Raw genomic sequence first — 21,499 nt, 5'->3', positions numbered from 1 at the left:
GCACAAATTTTTATAAGGTGTTTTATTTTGAGGGGGCTACACCAGTGATGCTCAGGGGGTTACTCTTGGCTACGCACTCAGAAATCACTCCTGGCTTGGGGGACCATATGGGATATAGGGGATTAAACCAAGGCCTTGTCCTGGATCAGCCACATGCAAGGCAATGCCCTACTGCTGCGCTGTCACTCGGGCCACTACATTTTTATAAGTGTTAAGAGCAGAGATTGAAGAAGAAGAATTGCATTTATGCATATTCAAAGAATGTTTTCTGTGTAACTAAGCTAAACTTGACTTCTAAAAATCTTAGGAAGAGGGCTGGAGAGATGGCATGGAGGTAGGGCATTTGCCTTCCATGCAGAAGGACGGTGGTTCGAATCCCTGCATCCCATATGGTCCCCTGAGCCTACCAGCAGCGATTTCTGAACACAGAACCAGGAGTAACTGCTGAACACTGCTGGATGTGACCCAAAAACCAAAAAAAAAAAAAAATCTTAGGAAGAAATAGTATAGGCCAAAAGGATACTTGCTTTGCATGCAGCCAACCTGAATTTAATCCCAGAGGGTCACTTCCTATAGGGTCTCACTGGTCCGTTGTAAACCACCAGGATGACTCCTGATGCAGAGCTAGGAGTAATCCCTGAGTATTGCTGGATGTGGTCTCCCACCAAAAAAAACTAAAAGCTTAGAAAGATTCAAAATAAAACAAGACAAAAAAACCACTAATGCATTTGCTTGTACTCAGCATTACACATTTTCAGTCTCCATTTTTTTGATAGATCTGACTTTTAAAAGGGACTTTTAAAAGGAAAAAAAAAAGGCCAGAGAGATAGCATAAAGGTAAGGTGTTTGCCTTTCATGCAGAAGGTCATCAGTTTGAATCCCGGCGTCCCATATGGTCCCCGTGACTGCCAGGAGCAATTTCTGAGCCTGGAGCCAGGAGTTTCCCCTGAGCACTGCCGGGTGTGACCCCAAAAAAAAAAAAAAAAAGGAAAGGAAATAATCAGTAAATTTATGCTATTGCCTACTATGAATAAATAAAGCCACCTCCTTGTAGCCAACTCTTTGAGAAAAAAGTCATTTAATGCAAGGTAATATCTGCTTTATTTCATACAAGCCAGAAACATTTAAATAATTTTAAGTAAGGCACCCTGATCTACAAAGTTATTCATAGTTGAGTTTTAGAAATAAAATCTTCCAGTACCAACCCCACCACCAATGTCAACCGCTCTCTATCATGCTCCCCAATTCTTTCCCAAACATCCCCTTCCCAGCCTGCCATCTTGACAGGCACCTTTTGAAGTTTGGTTTCTAAAATTTGGGTCTCCTGATTTCAGTGTTGTTGACTCTAAGGTTTGGATATTTAATTCTACCCTTCTTAACACCACCAATGTACTTGAATATCCTTGGGCCTCTATCCCTGTCATTACACAATCTTTCTTTCTCCCCACTCCACCTCTATTTCTTTTCTTTTTGTTGTATATGTAAACATTTCCATGGGATTATTATGTTACTGATCCTACCCTGATTGGTGATTGTGCCCTACCCTAGGGTGTGACACTGGCATTCTACTCCCACCCTAGGGTGGTACCTGATTCTGCTCCCACCCTAGGCTGGCACCTAATTCTGATATATAAAAGCAAGGGTCTGTGGAAGGCAAGACCTTTTTTGGGAGGACTGATTCTGGGGCTATTGGCTTCAGCCTTGTCCACTGAATAAAGCTGATATCTTCTGAAGCCTGACTACCTGTTAGCTTTCTACCTGTTGCATTCACCTCAGAACCGCCGGCTGAACAGGACGGCAGACGCAGACGCGTGGCTCCGAGCTGGAGGAGAAAGACCTCATCCTCCATCCCTCCATCAGTCAGCCCCATAAAGGACCTGACTTGCAAAACTCCAGTTCAAGGAGTAATCTAGAAAAATCCTTTTAAGCCATTGCCAGTCCCTCATGCAGTTATTATAAATATTTTTATATAAATGATAACATCCTGCACATACTGTAAGTGATATCAATCATAAAAAAACAATCCAATAAATGATATCATCCTGTAAATAAATCATTCTGGCTTATTTCATTTAATATACCTATCTTCCAATTCCATCCAAGTGACAATGAATTGCTGACTTTTCATCACTCCTCACAGCTATGTAGAATTTCCATTGTATCCATAACCAGGACATTTTGAACTTCATTCCTCCCAGAGTCCCCTTCTCACAGTATTTAAAGATAAGCAATGGACCCACTCTTTCTTCATTCTCTCTTTTCCTGGTCTGTGTTCAGTAAAAAATTACTGATATACAATTCTTCTTTTCACTGATTTCAGTATTTGTTTTTTTTAAATTCAATATGCTTTTATTGGTCATTAACATTAATTTTAGGCATTTTAAGATTTCTTTTTTTTTTTTTTTTGATTTTTGGGCCACACCGGTAATGCTCAGGGGTTACTCCTGGCTATGTGCTCAGAAGTTGCTCCTGGCTTGGGGGACCATATGGGACACCGGGGGATCGAAACCGCGGTCCGTCCAAGGCTAGCGCAGGCAACGGCAGGCACCTTACCTTTAGCGCCACCGCGCCCGGCCCCTAAGATTTCTAATTGACAGAGAGGTTAAAGTTAAAGCCCCTGTTTTAAATGCTGTTGATCCAAGTTTGATTGGTGATACTAGATGGTCTTCCAAGCAGGGTGGGGGAGTGGCCCAAGAGTACCATCAAGTATGGATCTAAATATTAATAAACATAATTTGAAGTTCTTTAATCTAAGCTTAATATTAAGCAATTATATTAAATTATATTACAGTATGTTTTGTATATAACACACACTACTTCTCATTTTCTTTTGCTATTTTGTTGTTTGGGGACCCCACATTTGATGATGCTTAGAGGTTACTCTCAGTCTGTACTCAGGAATCACTCCTGGAAGTGCTCAGGGGAGTATCTGGGGATAACAAGGATTGAACCCCAGGTCCAAACTGAGTGGAAGGCAAGTGCCTTACCTGCTGTACTATACTAACCACCACTCCAGCCCCTCATTATCCATTTTCTAAGTGATCTATTTCTTTTTTTTGGTTTTTGTTTTTTGTTTTTGTTTTTTTTTTTGGTTTTTGGATCACACCCAGCAGTGCTCAGGGTTACTCTGGCTCTACACTCAGAAATTGCTCCTGGCAGCTCAGGGGACCATATGGATGGCGGGGATTTGAACCATCGTCCTTCCGCATACAAGGCAAACGCCCTACCTCCATGCTATCTCTCTGGCCCCAATGATCTATTTCTTAATTTATAATGGTTTTGAGCCACAGCTGACAAGTGTTCAGGGGTTACTCTGGGTTCCATGCTCAGGGGTCCCTCCAGATGGTATTCATGGGACATGTGATTGATACAAGGGAAGAAAATCTAAGCTCCTGCATGCAAAGCATTTGTCCAGAACTTGAACTATCTATCTAGCCCCATATAAGTGAGATTTAAATAGAAACTTGGGGGAGGAGAGGTAGCAGGTGTGGTGTTTGCCTAGCATGCAGCTCAATCTGGGTTCAATCCCTAGCATCTCATATGGCTCCCCAAACCTGCCAGGAGTGATTTATGAGCACAGAGCCAGGAGTTACCCCTGAGCTCTGCTGGGTGTGGCCCAAAATAAAAAAAAATTAGGTCAAGACAAATAGAACAGCATGTAGGCATTTGCCCTTGCTTGTTGCCACTCTGTATTCTATCCACAGCACCCCTATTGGTCTCCCAAGCACCACCTGGAATGATTCCTAGTGCAGAGCCAGGAATGACCCCCCAAAAAATAAAATAAAACAAAAATATAATAAAAGTCAGTAGCCCAAAAAGAGTGGGAAATCTAATCTTTTTTTTTTTGGGGGGGGGGAGTCACACCCAGCAGCACTCAGGGGTTACTCCCGGCTCTATGCCAGATGTCGCTCTTGCAGACACTGGGGGACCATATGGGATGCTGGAATTGAACCACCTTCCATTCCTGTGTTGGCAGCAAGAAAGGCAAATGCTCCCCCCTAGCTGTGCTCCCCTTGAAAAAACATATCACTTAAGGGACTGGAGTGTGGCGCAAGCGTTAGGGCATCTGCCTTGCACGTGCCCTAACCTAGGATGGACAAAGGTTCCGAATCCCCCAGCGTCCCATATGGTTCCCCAAGCCAGGAGCGATTTCTGAACTCATAGTCGGAGTAACCCCCTGAGAGTCACCAATGTGGCTCAAAAAACAAAACCAAGAACATCACTTAAAACTAAGCTTCACATAGTCAAGTTCCATTAAATATTTTCATTACAGGCTCAACGACAGAAGCTAATTAAATGTTCTCCTTAGTAAGTAACTACTTGCTAAATCAATCTTGTCTAATCAGAGACTAATTTAGAGTTTGTTTGTTTTGTAATTTTTTTTCTCAGAACAAGGCCTCTTGTAGGAAGTAAATTCCCTTTTCACTCATTGAGCAGGCAAGAACATGGGGGAAGTTGAGAAAACTAAACAATGCATAAATTAAGGACCTTAGAAATCTGGTGATTATTAAATAGGAAAACATACAGTAAAAACAGAAAAGCATTAGTCAAACCTAGTTTCTATACTCTCCAGCTATGGCTAGTAGCTGGCTGAAGACTGGGCTATGAGTTACAAGGGAGCCATAGACAATCTGGTGGTATTTTTGTGGCCAATTACATGGGGGGGGGTCTAAACACAGACTTTACAAAGAATTATCCTACCTTGATTTATTAGAATTTCCATCAAAGAAACCCTTACAGAATCTTCCTGAATAAAGTGATCTTTTATTCTCCCTTGCATCTCCACACCCCCCAGAGCTATTTCCAAACACTCATTTCAACTAGTCTCTGGTGTGGAAGAACATGAAAAAAATTTCAGGTATACCTCTCAACCAATAGATTGAGAGCTGGGAACCCTAAAATAGCACTACCAGAATGATTAGATCCTCACATCAGCCTACAGTCCTGCCCCAAGGTTTCATGTGTCCATCACCTGCAAGCCTTGGATATAGAATCGAAAAGAAACCCCAGCTTATGGACCTGTGAAGAAGCAAGAAACTGACCATAACTACACAAAGCAATACATGTATGTGAAGTGTCCCCCTACTTTCCAAAGGAATAAATGCCCAGCAGAAGACATATAAACATAAAAGTTATTCAAAAGTAATCCCCAAGCATGTCACAGGGACATCTTCTCTCCTATGCAAGTTACAATAAAATTCTGAAGGCAAAAACCTCACTGCCACCAGAGAAAGATGAAACCCAGCAGCCTGAGTTGGAGAGATACTCCAGAAGGGAAGGCACTGCCTTGCATGTGGCCTTCCCTAGATTGATTTCTGGCACAGGTGATTCCTCAGAGCACCACCAAAAATATGCCCTCAATCCAGAGCCAGGAGTAGCCCTTTGGCACTTCCCAACATGGCCCCCAAACCTACACAACAAACAAACAAACAAAAAAAAAAAATAGAACCCTCCAGTCTGTAACACAATTACTCTTTCCCCCACATGTGTATGCCTTTTTAAGTGCAGGGTTTCTTTAGGGTCTAATTTTTTTAATTAGCTTTTGTATTTGTGTGATGAGGCCCAGTAATGTTCAGGAATGAGCTACTCACATATCTGTTTGGGGATCACTCCTGGCATCACTTTAATCTGCTTATAGGAGATATGGGTCCTACTCATATCAACTCCACATACTCAAACAACTATAAATCCTCCCCATTCAACTTCTAGATGAATCCAAGTTAGTGTGTTTAGCATTAAAACAAACCAAATGCCTTTAAAAGAAGAAAAATGATCCTGTATAGTCACGTTATAAGCAATAGTAAGGAAGAGAGAAATAGTTGGCATAAAAATATCTCTTCCTCACTGTGTCATTCCATACCTGTGTGTCCCTAGCCAGCTCACTTTCTCATTCCCATCTTCCACACTGATTCCAAATATCCACCTTTCTCAACTATCCACTTTATCTTTTTAAAATAGAAGCTTTTCTTCCCTTTTATGAAGGAAAGAAAAAGAAAGGAAGAAGAAGAATAAGAATAGCACAGCAGTAGGGCATTTGCCTTGCACGCAGCTGATCCAGGACAGAAGGTGGTTTGAATCCCATGAGCCTGCCAGGAGTGAGTGATTTCTGAGTGCAGAGCCAGGAGTAACCCTAAGCACCATCAGGTGTGACACCCCCCAAAATAATAATAAAATAATAAAATAAAATATATGAATCTTATTTTAAAAAAAAGAAATAAGAATAAGAACAACAACAACAAAAAAAAAAAACAAGAATAAGAACAAAAAGAAGACCAAGAAAGGGTATGATTTTCCTCAAGCTGAAACTTACCTCAAAGAAATTAAAAATGGAATAAACCCTGCCTCCCAGTTAGAGGGGGAAATAAGGGAGGCACCAAGACCAAGACTACTAAGTAGTAAGCTAGGTAAGGTACTGAGGGGCCCACATATTCTAGCAGCCCTGGGGGTGGTGAAAGAGGAGGATATATGGGAGGTAGGATGAAAACAGAAGTGTAGGGAGGACAGTCGATGATGGGAATCCCCCTGATTTTATGTAAATATGTACCTAAAATATTATTGTCAACAATATGTAAGCACTATGATCAAAATAAAAATTATATTAAAAAACAAAAACGTGGATGAACCAGCGAGATAACTCAGAGCAAGAGCACACGGCTGACACTGCGTAGTCCTCCAATACCACTGGAATAATCTGTAAGCACTGCTGGGTATTTCCTTAAAATAAATAAAATAAAACCACTTTCAGTAATTAAGAGCTGAATTACCAGACACTCCTTTGGAAGGGGACATCTAAATACATCTTGTCCTTGCCCTTCCTTTGTTCAGATTTACAGATAAGCAGGAGTGTGCTTCCAGCCAAGGCACAAGGCACTTAGGCGTCCACAGGTCTGCAAACTCAAACCTTTCTAAAAATGATCTTCCCTTTTATCATATGAAAAAAGCTTCGGTGACCACCCAGGCCAGGAGAGTTACTTTAAGGACACAAGCCTCCCATTTTCCAACCTGCTGGCAAGCAGCCAATCAAAGCTTTCTCTTCACTTGTCCCTCTTTTGTAAACTTGAGTTTACAAAAGCAATGATGCTTCCAGTCTCCTCCCAATCTTCCCCCCTTATTCAGAGCCTAATCTCTGCATGTTCAGGCTCTGCATAAATTGTGTTCTCCACAACTTAACATTACATTGATTATGCCCCTCAAGACTCCCATGATGCTGGGGCCAGAGAGATATCACAGAGGTAAGGCATTTGCCTTGCATTCAGAAGGACGGTGATTGGAATCCCAGCATCCCCTATGGTTCCCCAAGCCTGCCAGGAGCAATTTCTGAGCCAGGAGTAACTCCTGATAGCTGCTGGGTGTGAACTACCACCCCCCAAAAAGACCCCATGATGCACTGCATCCTCTAGATCAGGGGTCTTCAAACTACAGCCCCGCAGAGGAGTCTGATCCGGTCTGCCAGCAGTGAGCGCTGTTTAGTTGCTAAGATACCTGCCAGCATATACATTCAGTGTATATCCAAATATCAGGTACCATGCACTCAAATGGTAACCCATCTTTGGTAGCACTTAGGCCTGTGAACAGACTTTTTCAAGAATGAAACATCTGAAATCTCCAACCAGATCAAGATGAACTGATGCCCACTTGCATCACTTGTTACGGCTGGCAGTGACAAATATGGAACCGGACATTAACCATCTCTTTAGCCAAAAAGCAGGTCCACAGTTCCCATTGAAATACTGGTGTGTGATCTGTTTATTTACAAATGGTATTTCATTTTATTTTATATAAGATATGTGCAGTGTGAGTAGGAATTAGTAGCGCATATAGTCCGGCCCTCCAGCTCTCTAAGGGACCGTAATCCGGCCCCCACTTTAAAAAGTTTGAAGACCTCTGCTCTAGATGATCACACCATAGAGGCATTCTAGGGGTGCCACAGTCTCTACACAAGCAGTCCTCAATCAGTCCTCAAGGGGATTCCTACCATGGTAAGTAAGTACCTGTCACCCACACAATCTCAATCTAGGCCAGTGCAATCCTTCTGGTCAGTTCCCACTAACTACTGACAGCCATATGTTGCAGGCTGATGGATGTCAAAAGAAAACTTGATTTCATAAGGACTCACAGGTGCCTATAGCCTAGTGAATAATACAAAAGAAACCTGGACTGGATAAACAGCATGAACGAAATCCAGAGCTTAGAATGAAACTAAATCAATGATCTAAAGAAGATTTGAGATCTCCTAACCTACCCTATAAAGTTCTCCACCTGTTTTCAGTCAAATTTCTGCAAACCTGTTAATACATTCTTCACAAAATAACTAGGGAAAGATAATTAAAACAGTCAACTGACTCAGCCTATCAGAGTAACTCTTCAGAAGATAAAAATGATCAGTTCCAAACAAATATAAAATCAGCGTAGCTTTCTTTTTTAGGTGGTTTTTATGGTTTTGTTTGTTTTTTTGTTTATTTATTTTGGTTTTGGGGTCAAACCTGGCAACACTCAGGGCTCCTACTCAGGCAAACTACTCCTGGCTCCTACACACAGAAAATCGCTACTGGCTAGGCTCAGGGGACCATATTGGATGCCAAGATTTCGAACCCATCGTCCTTCTGCATGCAAGGCAAACCACCCTACCTCTATGCTATCTTCACCAGTCCCTAGGTGGTTTGTTTGGTATTTTTTTTTTTGTTTTTGTTTTTGGGCCACACCCGGTAACGCTCAGGGGTTACTCCTGGCTATGTGCTCAGAAGTTGCTCCTGGCTTGGGGGACCATATGGGACACCGGGGGATCAAACCGTAGGTCTGTCCAAGGCGTAGCGCAGGCAAGGCAGGCACCTTACCTTTAGCGCCACCGCCCGGCCCTCCTAGGCGGTTTTTTTTTTTTTTTCTTCTTCTGCTCCAGGAGTACTATGTCACAATCACCCTCCCAAAGTTGGTCCCTCTGTTTACTCCCAAATAGGGGGGGTGAGGAGAGAGGAGAAAGAGAGAGGAGAGAGAGAGAAAGAGAGAGAGAGGAGAGAAAGAGAGAGGGAAGAGAGAGAGAAAGAGCAGTTTTTATTTTTTTGAGGCTATACTCATGGCTTATTTCTAGCTCTGTGCTCAGAGATCACTCTTGGCAGGGCTCAAGGGGACCATATGAGATGCTGGGAATGGAACTCATGTCAGCTGCATAAAAGCAAAGCATTTACCTGCTGTCCTATTCTCCAAGCCAAGAATTACAATTTTAAAGAATGATACACAAATTGAGGCTTAGCATGATAGTCTACACACACCACACACACACACACACACACCCACACACACACACAGCCAAATTCTTTAGTATTTTAAGTTACACAAACAAAACAAGAAAAAAATGTAGTGGACAGAGAATCATAGAGGTGGGTTAAGGTACTTCCTTTGCATGCAGATGCTTTGGTCATGACCCTGGTTCAATCCTCAGTACAAACATATGGTTGTCCCTCCCACCACCCACATTAACAGGGGTCAATCTTGAGCACCAAGCCAGAAATAACCCCCAGAGCTGATTTTGGTTCATAAAACCAAACCAAACAAAACTACAATGAAGACACTATGAACAATGAATAAATTTCAATTCTAATTTATAAGTACAGAAATACAACTTTGGATCAAGATATAATTTATCAGTTCCACTTCCCTCTGAAGTACAAATAATTAACTAAGTTTTCAGCGGGGTGACTAAGAAAGTGATTTTCAGAAAATTTATATCATCCTATGAGGAGTTAAGGGTTGGGGCCAGAGAGATAGCTTGGAGATAAGGCATTTGCCTTTCATGCAGAAGGACGGTGGTTTGAATCCCAGCATCCCATATGGTCCCCTGAGCCTGCCAGGAGTGATTTCGGAGTGTAGAGCCAGGAGTAATCTCTGAGCACTGCCAGGTTTGACCCAAAAACAAAAACAAAAAAAAAAAGATAGAAGAATGCTAGTCCAAGATTACTTAGAGGGGGATTTAAGAGCTTTCTTTAGACTCAAACATCTAAAGAATTGTCATAAAAGTATAAAAGAGAGAACTGGACTAGATAGGACCTCTTCATCCCAACTCAACTATCCATGGATCTTTCACCATCTCTTAATCATGTTTTCTGCCTTCAAAATAATATTTAGGGGAGAAAAAGAGATAATATAGAAAGTGAAGCACTTGCATTACATGCAGTCAACCCTGGTTTAATCCTTGGCAACAAATATGATACACCCCCAAAATTAGGGGACCACTCCTCAGCACAGATGTGTGTGGCTCCAAAATAACATTTCAGAGACAGAAAGTGCAGAGATTAAGGCCTTAACTTGCATGCTGCTGGCCCTGGTCCAAACCCACAACTGCCAGGAGTGGATTTGAGTATCAGAACCAGTACTAGTCCCTAAACACCACACACACACACACACACAACACACACACACACACACACACACAGCTTTATTTTTTGTCAATCTTACCTTTGTTGTCCTTTCTCTTTCACTTGGTACTCAGCATTACAACATTCTTTTTTTTTTTTTTTTTTTTTTTGGTTTTTCGGGCCCACACCCGTTTGATGCTCAGGGGTTATTCCTGCTAAGCGCTCAAGAGGACCATATGGATGCCGGGGGATCGAACAGTGGTCCTTTCCTTGGCTAGCGCTAGCAAGGCAGACACCCTTGCCTCTAGCGCCACCTCGCCTGGCCCCAGCATTACAACATTCTTAAGTGTAATTGTCCTTTCAGTTTTTCTGCTATCCCTTATCCCTTTCCTCTCTTCACTTCTGTATTTAATCATCTTAGATGCGAGAGGCCCATCATTTCAATAACACTCTTACTTAGACCTACAATCCCTTTCTACTGCCAAAACCTGATAATCCCCAATCCTGGTTGTTCGCCAACTAGTTACTTACAGTGGCAAGTCCTAAACAATCAAAGCATTGTTGGTGAAAGCCAAAGACCAGAGATTGAGGTTAGAATGTGATGTTTATAAAGGGATCAAAGAAACCCTCAATACTGCCCTGACCTGCAATGACATTGCCCAGGCCAACCAAATCTCCACACTCCACTTATTCTCCCTGCTCTTTCAAACCACCAACATTCCTATCCTAATTCTGAAGGATACCCCTTTCTTACATCACAAAAAGTACATGTCGAGCATTAAATGTCTGTACAGCACATCACTAACCAATACGTATTATGGTTCGTAGAACAATCTTTCTACCTGCACACTTTAGATCCATCTTTCCTTGCTTTCTCAAGAATCTTTCATTTATCACCCTAATTTTTCTCTCAATTATATTTTTCTATTGGCTTTTTAAACTGGATCAAGTGGCCAATAAAAACTAAAATTAACTGATCCACTACTATCATTTCCTCATCCTGTATCTCTTTCCCAGTATAGTTTCTCTCTTGTTCTCTCTTCCCCAAATCCTCTCTAGAGACAAGTGTCTATAAACTGTACTAAATCCAAACTCATTATTTCTTCTTTTGGGGGATTGCAGATGCTTTTGTTTGTTTTTAGGATCACACCTAGCAATGCTCCAGAGTTACTCATGGCAGTGCTCAGGGGTGCCATATGGAGGGTTGCCAGAAATCAAACCAGGTCAATAAAGTGCAGCAATCTAGTGCAGTTACCTGCTGTTCTATCAGTTCAGGCAATGACTTCTATATGTGGCTTTTGTGTTACTAACCTCATGACAATACTAAACATTCCTGGCCGGGTTTTCTTCTTGAAAAACTTTTCTTCCCTGTGTCAGCATACTACCTACCACACATCTCTCTACACAATCACTAAATAAGAGGATCCTCTAAAACTAGGACCCAAACCCTCTCTCACTACTTAGTTCTTACTTAATTTCACTGATATCTTTAGCTTTAGGTTCTACTAACATGCAAATGGTTCAAGGTTTGGGAACTAGAGAGACAGTTTAGCAGGTAGGACAATTGCTTTGATTGCAACCAACTTGGGTTCAATCCCCAGTATCACATATGGTTTTCCCAGAAGAACTCCCATCATGAGTGATCCCTGAGAGCAGAGTCAGAAGTATGCCCTGATCATTCATTGATGGATGTAGCCCAAAAATTAAAAAAGAGGAAAAACCCTCACATTTAAATATTCTTCCCAAGTCTGTTTTAGTCTACATTACCTGATGCAAGCCAACTGCTGATCAATAACTACATAGTAGTATTTCAAAGGTATTCCACTCCAAGTTCATGACCTGAACCCTGAATTTAGTCAACCTCTAGGTTCCTCTTCTCATTAGTATGTCATCATACATCCATGACAACTGGGAGCCCAAGAATCACCCCCAATGACTTGCTTCCTGTGCTTTGCTACCCTGCCACCAGACCCAACCCACCACCAACCCCCTATGAATTCACTCGCACCTTTACTTTTCAAATCATTCCTTGTGAGCAAGAAAGAGAGTACAGAATATTTAAACTGGCTTCCAAGTATTTCCTCTCTAGTTAACAAATAAAAATTGGTGTGATTGTAAAAAAGAAAAAAAAATCAATGCAAGCTATTATAACTAATAAAATAAGAAATTTTACCCTTCTACAAAATAAAATATCCTATATAGTATCCTGATAATGTAAGCTAAAATATAAATGAGAAAAACACATCATAATAGCATTAAGATTTTACAATTTCCAAAGAATAAACCTAATAAAAATGGACATAAAAAAATATAGTACCATAGTTAGGACACTTGCCTTGCACACTGCTCACCTGGGTTTAATCGCCAGCACCTCCTATGAGTGCAGATCTATAAGTGCAGAGCCAGGAATAAGCCCTGAGTACTACCAGGTGTGACCAAAAGGAAAAAAAAAGAAGAATAAGGGGGGGGAAAAAGATTTCTTATTCTTAAACTACTATCTTCACTTTTCTAGACTATTATCATCCCTTTTCTCCAAAGACTGGAGGGCTCCAGGGAATGTTTTCCCAAAGTTGTCTTTTCAACATAACATCTCTAAACCTTCTCTAGTCTTCCTTGTGCTCTTGAGTCCTCACTTTTGCTGCTTCAACTAGCAGCAGCTTCAATTGTTGCATTCTAGTGCCTCCATCCTTTTTGGGTTCCTTAAATATTCAACAGTCCCCAAAGTTTTGCATATTTTATTCCTCCTCATTTCCTGCCTCTTTTGCTCCCAAGTTAACACTCATGTAGTCAGCTCTCATACTGCCTTCTCAGAATGCCTTCTCTAAGCTATTAGTTTGATCAAAATCCCCACACACACCCTCATATTTCAATCTCCAATCCCTATATCCCTCTCCTCAGTTATATATTCAATGAAGGTATCCTTCCCCCAGAGAATAATGTCCATAGGAGAATGGGAAATGTGATGAATTTATCCCTCACTGTTGTTTTCCTATACCCAGCAGAGAAGAGAGCACCAGCCACAAGGAAGGTGCGTTGATTATCTATTAAGTAAAAATAGTTCAAAACAGTCATATTCTGACCTGTGCTTTCCATTCCAATACCTCAGCAATTATAGGCCCCTCACTATAGAGTATATCAGAACACTGGGGGGGAGGGTTGGAAATTTTTTTCTAATTTGACAACCTCATAATGCAGCATCAAAAAATACAGACTTGAAAAGGAAGACTGCTTCAAATGTCCAAGAGCAGAATAATAGTATCATAAATGAGCTAATGGCTACTATGTCTGTCTATTCATTCTTTTGCAACAAAATATTACAGATGAAGTGGATTATTGGCAGCAAAATGGCTGACCCCACTTCTATTACAGTTCAGATGAGCAACCAACATAATGTTAGTGATGATACCTTCCTCTCAGCTACAGACCTTACTGGGCAGAAAGAATTAAAAGATAAACAGAGCCTCCTAAAAACAACAATGATTCCCTTACTAGGTTTTTACCTTCCTGGCCTAATCTATTCAATAGTCCACCCTATGAAAAGTATGCCCTGTTCTGTACTTCAACTTTTTAGTAACTACAGAAGTACTTAATTTATTGATATGTTTACCATGTCAGTAACCCTAATAAATATGCTTTAAGGGGGCCAGAGCAATAGCACAGCAGGTGTAGGACATTTGCCTCTAATGCGGCTGGCCTCAGTTCGATCCCCCAGCATCCCATATGGTCCCTCAATGTATTCCAGGAAAGTAATTTCTTGAGTGCAGAGCCAGGAGTAACCCCTGACTGCTGCAGATAACAAGAAGCTGATAGCAGAAGATATTACCAAACAAAAATTTCCTATTAAAAAATAAAAAGGTTCACCCAGCCCCAATTCCATTCTAGTTTTTGTTTACATTTCAGGTGAGTGTAGCACATTGCAATTATTTGTCTAAATGCTGATAAAAATGTCAATGATTAGCCAGAGATATTAAAAATAGCTGCCCTACTTTCTTCTTTTCATGCCCATAAAAACATAACCAAATGTGTACAAAGTGTTTTAATTCTATACCGAAAGCTATATGAATAAAAGTTCAGTAAGTTTCAGATAGAAAATTCCATTTATTTTTTCCTAAACATCAATTTCAAGAGCCATACCATGAATTTGATTTACTACAAGAAACCAGCTGCTTGAAGTCAACCTTACATCTAGAAATCCTCTAAAATGGAGGAATAAAATTGCAGTAAATGGAAAGGAAATGAAAACTAAATCACAAAAATCGTTATGCATAATATGAACATAATTAAGTCACATAGTGGTTATTAGATATATGATCTTAAGATTTAGGGCCCGGAGAGATAGCACAGCAGGGGTTTGCCTTGCAAGCAGCCGATCCAGGACCAAGGGTGGTTGGTTCGAATCCCGGTGTCCTATATGGTCCCCCGTGCCTGCCAGGAGCTGTTTCTGAGCAGACAGCCAGGAGTAACCCCTGAGCACCGCCGGGTGGCCCAAAAACCAAAAAAAAAAAAAAAAAAAAAAAAGATTTAACTAGAATTTTTCATGACAGTAGGAGAAATTTCTCCATGTTTCTTTCCTGTGAGTTAAGATAATTAACTTTTAACAAAGATATCATTTTAACTTTTATTATTTTCCCATTCTTTCGAAACTTCTGTTCCAAGAGCATAGGGCAGAATTCAAATTAAAGGTAAATCAAGTAACACCTCCCCAAATCATTTTAGGGAGTGGGGTGGATTTAGGAGGTTTGGGACCACTTTAGATGATACGTCACCCACTCCCCTCACTTGGATAAATAAATGCTCAGCCTAAAAGCCAAGTCTGCCCAGGCCCAGCCATGCTGGAATTCACTTAGGCGCACCTCAGAGTGCTGAGAAGTGGGTTGCAGCATATGGGGCCAGGAATAGAACTTGGAGCCTTACATATATCAGATATGCACCCTCAGTTCATTGAAACATTCTTAATTATATAAATCTTTATTTTAACAAAGAATAAAAAATGTTTAAGGTTAAACAGTCACGCAAATTTATCTTCCCCACGATTTTATATTATTTTTTTTTTTTTTTTTTTTTGGTTTTTGGGTCACATCCAGCAGCACTCAGGGGTTACTATGGCTCTATGCTCAGAAATCGCTCCTGGCAGGCTCAAGGGACCATGGGGATGACCAGGATTCGAACCACTGACCTGCATGCAAGGGAAATGCCTTACCTCCATGCTCTCTCTCTGTCCCCTAATTATTAATTTTTTTAATAGTCTATTAGAACAGAGAAAAGGCTAAATTCTGTTTCTCAAACTGATCATCTCCTGCTTGCAACAAAAAATAATATTCAGCATTCAGGGGTTGTGAAGGGCCCCCACCTTGCTGTCACCCCTTCAAAACTACTTGGAGAATCAATTACAAACTGCTACAGATCTCCTTAGTGGAGATTCCCCCAGATCTGTCTTTTTGTTTTCTTTTGTTTTGTTTTGTTTTTTGTTGTTTTTGGGCCACCCCGGAGGTGCTCAGGGGTTACTCTGGCTATCTGCTCAGAAATAGCCCCCTGGCAGGCATGGGGACACGGTATTTGAACCAATGACCTTCTGCATGAAAGGCAAACAAATGTCTTACCTCCATGCTATCTCTCTGCCCCTATCTTAATTCTATCAGTCCTTCACACCCATTGTAAAATGACTTCTAGGAATCTTTTTTTTTTTGCAGGGTTCACTAAGAGATCCTCATGTGGTGCCATGGAGTGAACCTGGGTTAGCCACATTCTTTTTTTTTTGGGGGGGGGGTGGCCCGTCACACCCAGCAGTGCTCAAGGGTTACTCTTGGCTCTATGCTCAGAAATCGCTCCTGGCAGGCTCAGGAGACCATATGAGGGGACGACCGTCCTTCTTCTGCATGCAAGGCCAACTCCTTATCTCCATGCTATCTCTCTGAGCCCGGTTCAGCCACATTCTAAACAGGTGCTCTACCTATTATACTACAGCTGCAGCCTGATTGCTAGGAATAATTCCCTGAGCCCTATAACTCAGGGTTTTGTTTGCTTATTTTTGCTTTAGGCGAAGCTCAAAAACTTTTGGGCAGTGTTCAGGGGTCACCACTGGTGATAGTGGGGGATCATTATGGTATCAGGGATCAAACTGGGGTCAGTCCACAAGTAAGGCAAGTGCCTTACTTATCCTTGTGCTATAACACCAGCCTTGTAATACAGTGTTTTTCAATTTTTAGATATCAAAGCCTCCCTTTAATTCCTCCACACGCATTACTTAGTCTATATTCTTACTCTTACCAGTCAAGAAGATTTCTACAGCCTCTTTGGAAACTGATAGGGAGAAATGGGATTCTAGAGATATATTTTTCCATACACCCTAGAGCCCCCCCCCCCAAGAGAGTCTAACAAAGATAAGGAGTCTAGCAAAGATAAGGAGGGGCCACCTTCAGATGTTCTCAGCCAAAAAATGAGTTTTTTTCTGAAGTAATAATACTTCATCGGGCTGGAGCAGTGGCGCAAGCTGTAAGGCATCTGCCTTGCCTGTCTGTGCTAGCCTGGGATGGAGCATGGTTTGATCTCCCGGAGTTCCATATGGTCCTCCAAACCAGGAGTGACTTCTGAGCCAATAGTCAGCAGTAACCCTTGAGCACCACCAGGTGTGGCCCAAAAAACAAAACAAAACAAAACAAAACAAAAAACTTCATGTAATTTAAATAAGCTTCCAAAAGGGCTGGAGCAATAGAACAGCAGGTAGGGCTGTTCAATCCCTGGCATCCCATATGGTCCCCTGAGCCCACCAGGAGTGATTCCTGAATGCAGAGCCAGAAGTAAACCCTGAGGGGCCGGCGGCGGTGGCGCTAAAGGTAAGGTGCGCCTGCCTTGCCTGCGCTAGCCTTGGACGGACCGCAGTTCGATTCCCCCCCCCCCCCCCCCCCCCCGTGTCCCATATGGTCCCCCAAGCCAGGAGCAACTTGACCGCGGTTCGATCCCCTGGCGCCCCATATGATCCCCCAAGCCAGGAGCAACTTCTGAGCGCATAGCCAGGAGTAACCCCTGAGTGTTACTGGGTGTGGCCCAAAAAAAAAAAAAAAAAAGAAGTAAACCCTGAACACCACAGGGTGTGGATCAAAAACAAAACAAAACAAAAAAGGCTTCAAGTCACCAACCCTGAACCACCTTCCCCAAAGGCAAAAAGGAATCAAACAGAAGTACTTTCTGCAAACTACAGCACCACTCTTAGGAAAGCTTTTGGCTTTCTTCCAACTGTATATGACATTAAGGAAAATTAAACAAAATAGTTTTGGGGCAGAAGTGGTGGTTCGAGCCTTAAGGCATCTGCGTACCACTATTCTATCCCCCCCCATCCATGTGGTCCCCCAAGCCAGGAGCAATTTCTGAGCACATAGCCAGGAGTAATCCCTGAGCGTCACTAGGTATAGCCCCCCCCAAAAAATTTAAAAAATGAGTTTTCCCAATATATTTGCTCCACCTTTTTGAGTTTGTTTATCTTTTTTTTTCTTTTTTTTTTCTTTTTCCATTATCTTCTTGGAATGCCAAGGGCAGGTAATTAACCATTTAGCTACACTTTCTCACAACTCTTCTTGTTCCTTTTATTTAAAGGACTTATGAAAGTACTGCAGAGACCATAAGAAGGTCAGAACCTTAGTGAGAAAGGAGGATTCTCTCCTTTCTGTTAATCTGATGAACTCTGAGAAAGTTTATGGGAAGCAGAAAGTGCTGCAGTAGGATTGAAACAGGAGAGAGATCTTAAAAAGGTTGAGAGCTTGGGGCCCAGAGAGATTAGCATGGAGGTAGGGTGTTTGCCTTGCATGCAGAAGAGCAGTGGTTCGAATCCTTGCATCCCACATGGTCCTCCCAAGCCTGCCAGGACGATTTCTGAGCGTAGAGCCAGGAGTGGCACCCCCGAACAGCCTGCTGGGTGTGAGCCAAGAAACAAACAAACACAAAAAAAAGGTTTGAGTCTGGGGAAAATTGGCCAAGTTACTCCCATTTGTTGAGCTTCGCTACTGCGTTTTTTACTCAGAATTTAGTCAGAGCAGAACTTATTTGACCTGCTTTTGTCGGTTTTTGGAAAAAACAAAACCAAGAAAATTATAAAAAAAAAAAAAACCCAAAAATCTTCTCACCCTTAAATTACTTGGGATACCAAACCTCCAATAAATAGAAAGCATTTCCCAATTGTACCTAAACTACTAACTAAGTCCCCGTTGGACTATTTACCACTCTCCAGAAAACTGTATCACCTACTTTGGGAAACACTGAGCTAGAGTGAGAGAATCAAAATATTGGTCCCATTATTTATCAAATGGTCCAGAGAACAAGAACATCATCTTTCTATTTTTTCTTTTGAAAGGTAAAATATACTTTTACTCAATCAAATATACTCAGATACTCAAATATAACTTTCAGATCCTTAAAACATGGGGGCCAGAGCGGTGGCGCAAGAGGAAGGGTGTTTGCCTTGCATGCGCTTAACCTAGGATGGGCCATGGTTTGATCCCCTGGTGTCCCATATGGTCCCCCAAGTCAGGAGTGATTTCTGAGCACATAATAAGGAGTAACCCCTGAGCATCAGTGGTGTGGCCCCCAAAACCCCCCATAAATAGTCCTTGAAACAATTCCTTAGATTTTGTTCATCTTTTATTTTAATATATAAATCTTTATTTAAGCATCGTAATTACAAGCATGTTTGAGTTGGGTTTCAGTCATAAAACATCTCTTTCTGACGTACAATTTCTACAGACAGGCCTAAAAATGCGGAGCCTAGAAATAGTACAGGAGTTAATGTAATTGCTTTACATGTGGCCAATTTAATCACCAGCAGAGACCCAGCACCATAATGTTGCCGAAAGTGTGACTTGAAAACAATCCTGAACACTACTGAGTATGGGTACATAGCCCTTCATACTCCCCAAAAGAATACCAATGATAAAACATGGTTATCCAGCTTAAATAGGGTTACAGGCCCTTAGCAACACTAGACCACTGCCCTGAAACTGCTCAGTAAATTCTTCTGTCTTATATACTGGAGGATGAAGGGCCATAATGTAAAAATAAGGGGTCCTTCCAGTCCAACTCAACACCAATTTCCCAGTCATCGCCAACTGTCACTCTTGGGGCCTCTGATCCTCTGGTTGAAAGCAGCCATGTTTGATCCTACAATCAGCAGAGTAACTAGCTTCTCCAATTCACAGAATCAGAAAAAATAGTAATTTAATGTTTCTCTCATGGTTTATTTACATTTTGATGTACTATAGATTAAGATATTGTGCTGAAAATGGTGTAGACATTGATGTTCTTGGTGTACAGACAGTCACCTCACCAACACCAAAGTGCTCCAAACCACTTCATCCATGCCTCCTTTGTCACCTCCCATGCACCTGCTCTCTCTAAACTGGATATTCCCAACTTGGATCCAGCAACCAGCATATGGCATCTATTGATATTATCTATTCTCATATTTCCCTTGGCATTTTATATGAGTTGAGGTCATTTCAGTTCTGGCTGGGTACCAAGACCCCCCTCTAACTAACTCAGCATTTTATACACATAAAGCTTGAACTCCTTAACACTGAGCTAGATCCCAGGGCCCAATAACCGACCAAGCCACAGGGCTAGGTTTAGGGATAGTTTATTATTTAGTAATAGGAAAAAATACAACTCAAAGGACAGCCATAATGATCCCCACCTTTCCTAAAAAGTGGTACACCTGCCTTTCTAATGTCACATATTCTAAAAGAGGAAAGCCTGTTTCTAAAGCAATGTCACCAGTCCTCTTCTTGAACCTTTGCTCTAAAAGGACCACATTTTGTCTACACAGTATGTCTGGGAATTCTTGTTGTCTCATTTGAGAAAACAACCCAAGTTATTTTTTTTTATCATCTGTAGATAGACTTTTTTTTTTTTTGTTTTTGGGTCATACTCGACAGCGCTCAGGGGTTACTCCTGGCTCTATGCTCAGAAATCACTCCTGGCAAGCTCCGGGAACAATATGGGATGCTGGGATTTGAACCACCGTCCTTCTGTATGCAAGGCAAATGCTCTATTATACATGCTACCTCTTCGGTCCCTGTAGATAGACTTTTATCCTGCCTACCCAAAAGCCATTGTTTGTAGTTTCTTTTCTGAATGCTCCTTGAATATTGTCCACTGCCTGTGAGTGGGTTGCAACTATACTATTTTCCAGTAAGTGTGGTACTTATCTACTTAATTCAGTATCTGAGTTATTAGTCTCTGGTGCCCCCCCCACCTTAAAAAAGCTATACCTCTTTCCTTGAAACATCACACAGGCTAGTTAGGAGATGGAAAAACAAATCAGATATGGCTATTAGCTGACCTCCTTTTATTAACTTTTATTACAAAAACTGGGCTACTACTATTGCAACACTAATTTTTGTTGTTGTTGTTGTTGTTGTTGTTGTTGTTGGGCCACACCCATCGCTGTTCAGGGGTTACTTCTGGCTTTGCATTCAGAAATGATTTCTGGCAGGTTCAGAGGACCACATGGGATGCCAGTGATAGAACCCAGATTGGCCTCATGCAAGGCAAACACCCTACCTGCTGTGCTATGGCTCTAGCCCCGTAACTCTAATATTTAAATTCAAGGTAAAAGAACCATGGAAGTAGTTAATATTGGCCCACAAACTTGGTAATAAACAACTACAGGGTGGTGGCAAAACACAAGTGAATGTAGACCTGAAAGAGCAGATTTGGGAGGCTCCAGAGAGCTAGACTTTCCCCATAAGGTCAAAATGCTGTCCCTTGGGGCCGGGTAGGTGGCGCTGGAGGTAAGGTGTCTGCCTTGCGAGCGCTAGCCAAGGAAGGACCTCGGTTCGATCCCCCGGCGTCCCATATGGTCCCCCCAAGCCAGGGGCGATTTCTGAGCACATAGCCCAGGAGTAACCCCTGAGACATCAAACGGGTGTGGCCCCAAAAACCACAAAAAAAAAAAAAAAAAAAAATGCTTGTCCCTTATATGTCTCTAAGTCTGACAATAAACACTACCCACAATTCCAAGTTTGGAGTTGAACTTCTTCAAGACCTTTGACTCTGATTCTTTCCTAACATTATAGCATTACCAAAATGAAATGCACCATCCTTATGGCTTGTACCAAGTAAGAGAAGAGTTTTGATCTATATTTTATGTAAAGAAAATACTT

The 21,499-nt window shown here is 41.7% G+C and overlaps 1 protein-coding gene across 1 annotated transcript in view; it reads right to left on the bottom strand.

The window, feature by feature from the left end:
* Positions 1-21,499, bottom strand: part of TLCD4 (TLC domain containing 4) — a 59,853-nt gene that overhangs the window by 29,316 nt on the left and 9,038 nt on the right. The window lies entirely within an intron of this gene.

The sequence above is a fragment of the Suncus etruscus genome, chromosome 19 (assembly GCF_024139225.1).
Source record: "Suncus etruscus isolate mSunEtr1 chromosome 19, mSunEtr1.pri.cur, whole genome shotgun sequence".
Classification (NCBI taxonomy): Eukaryota; Metazoa; Chordata; class Mammalia; order Eulipotyphla; family Soricidae; genus Suncus; species Suncus etruscus.
The sequence above is the reverse complement of the archived record's forward strand: the minus strand, read 5'-3'. Positions and strand labels throughout refer to the sequence as shown.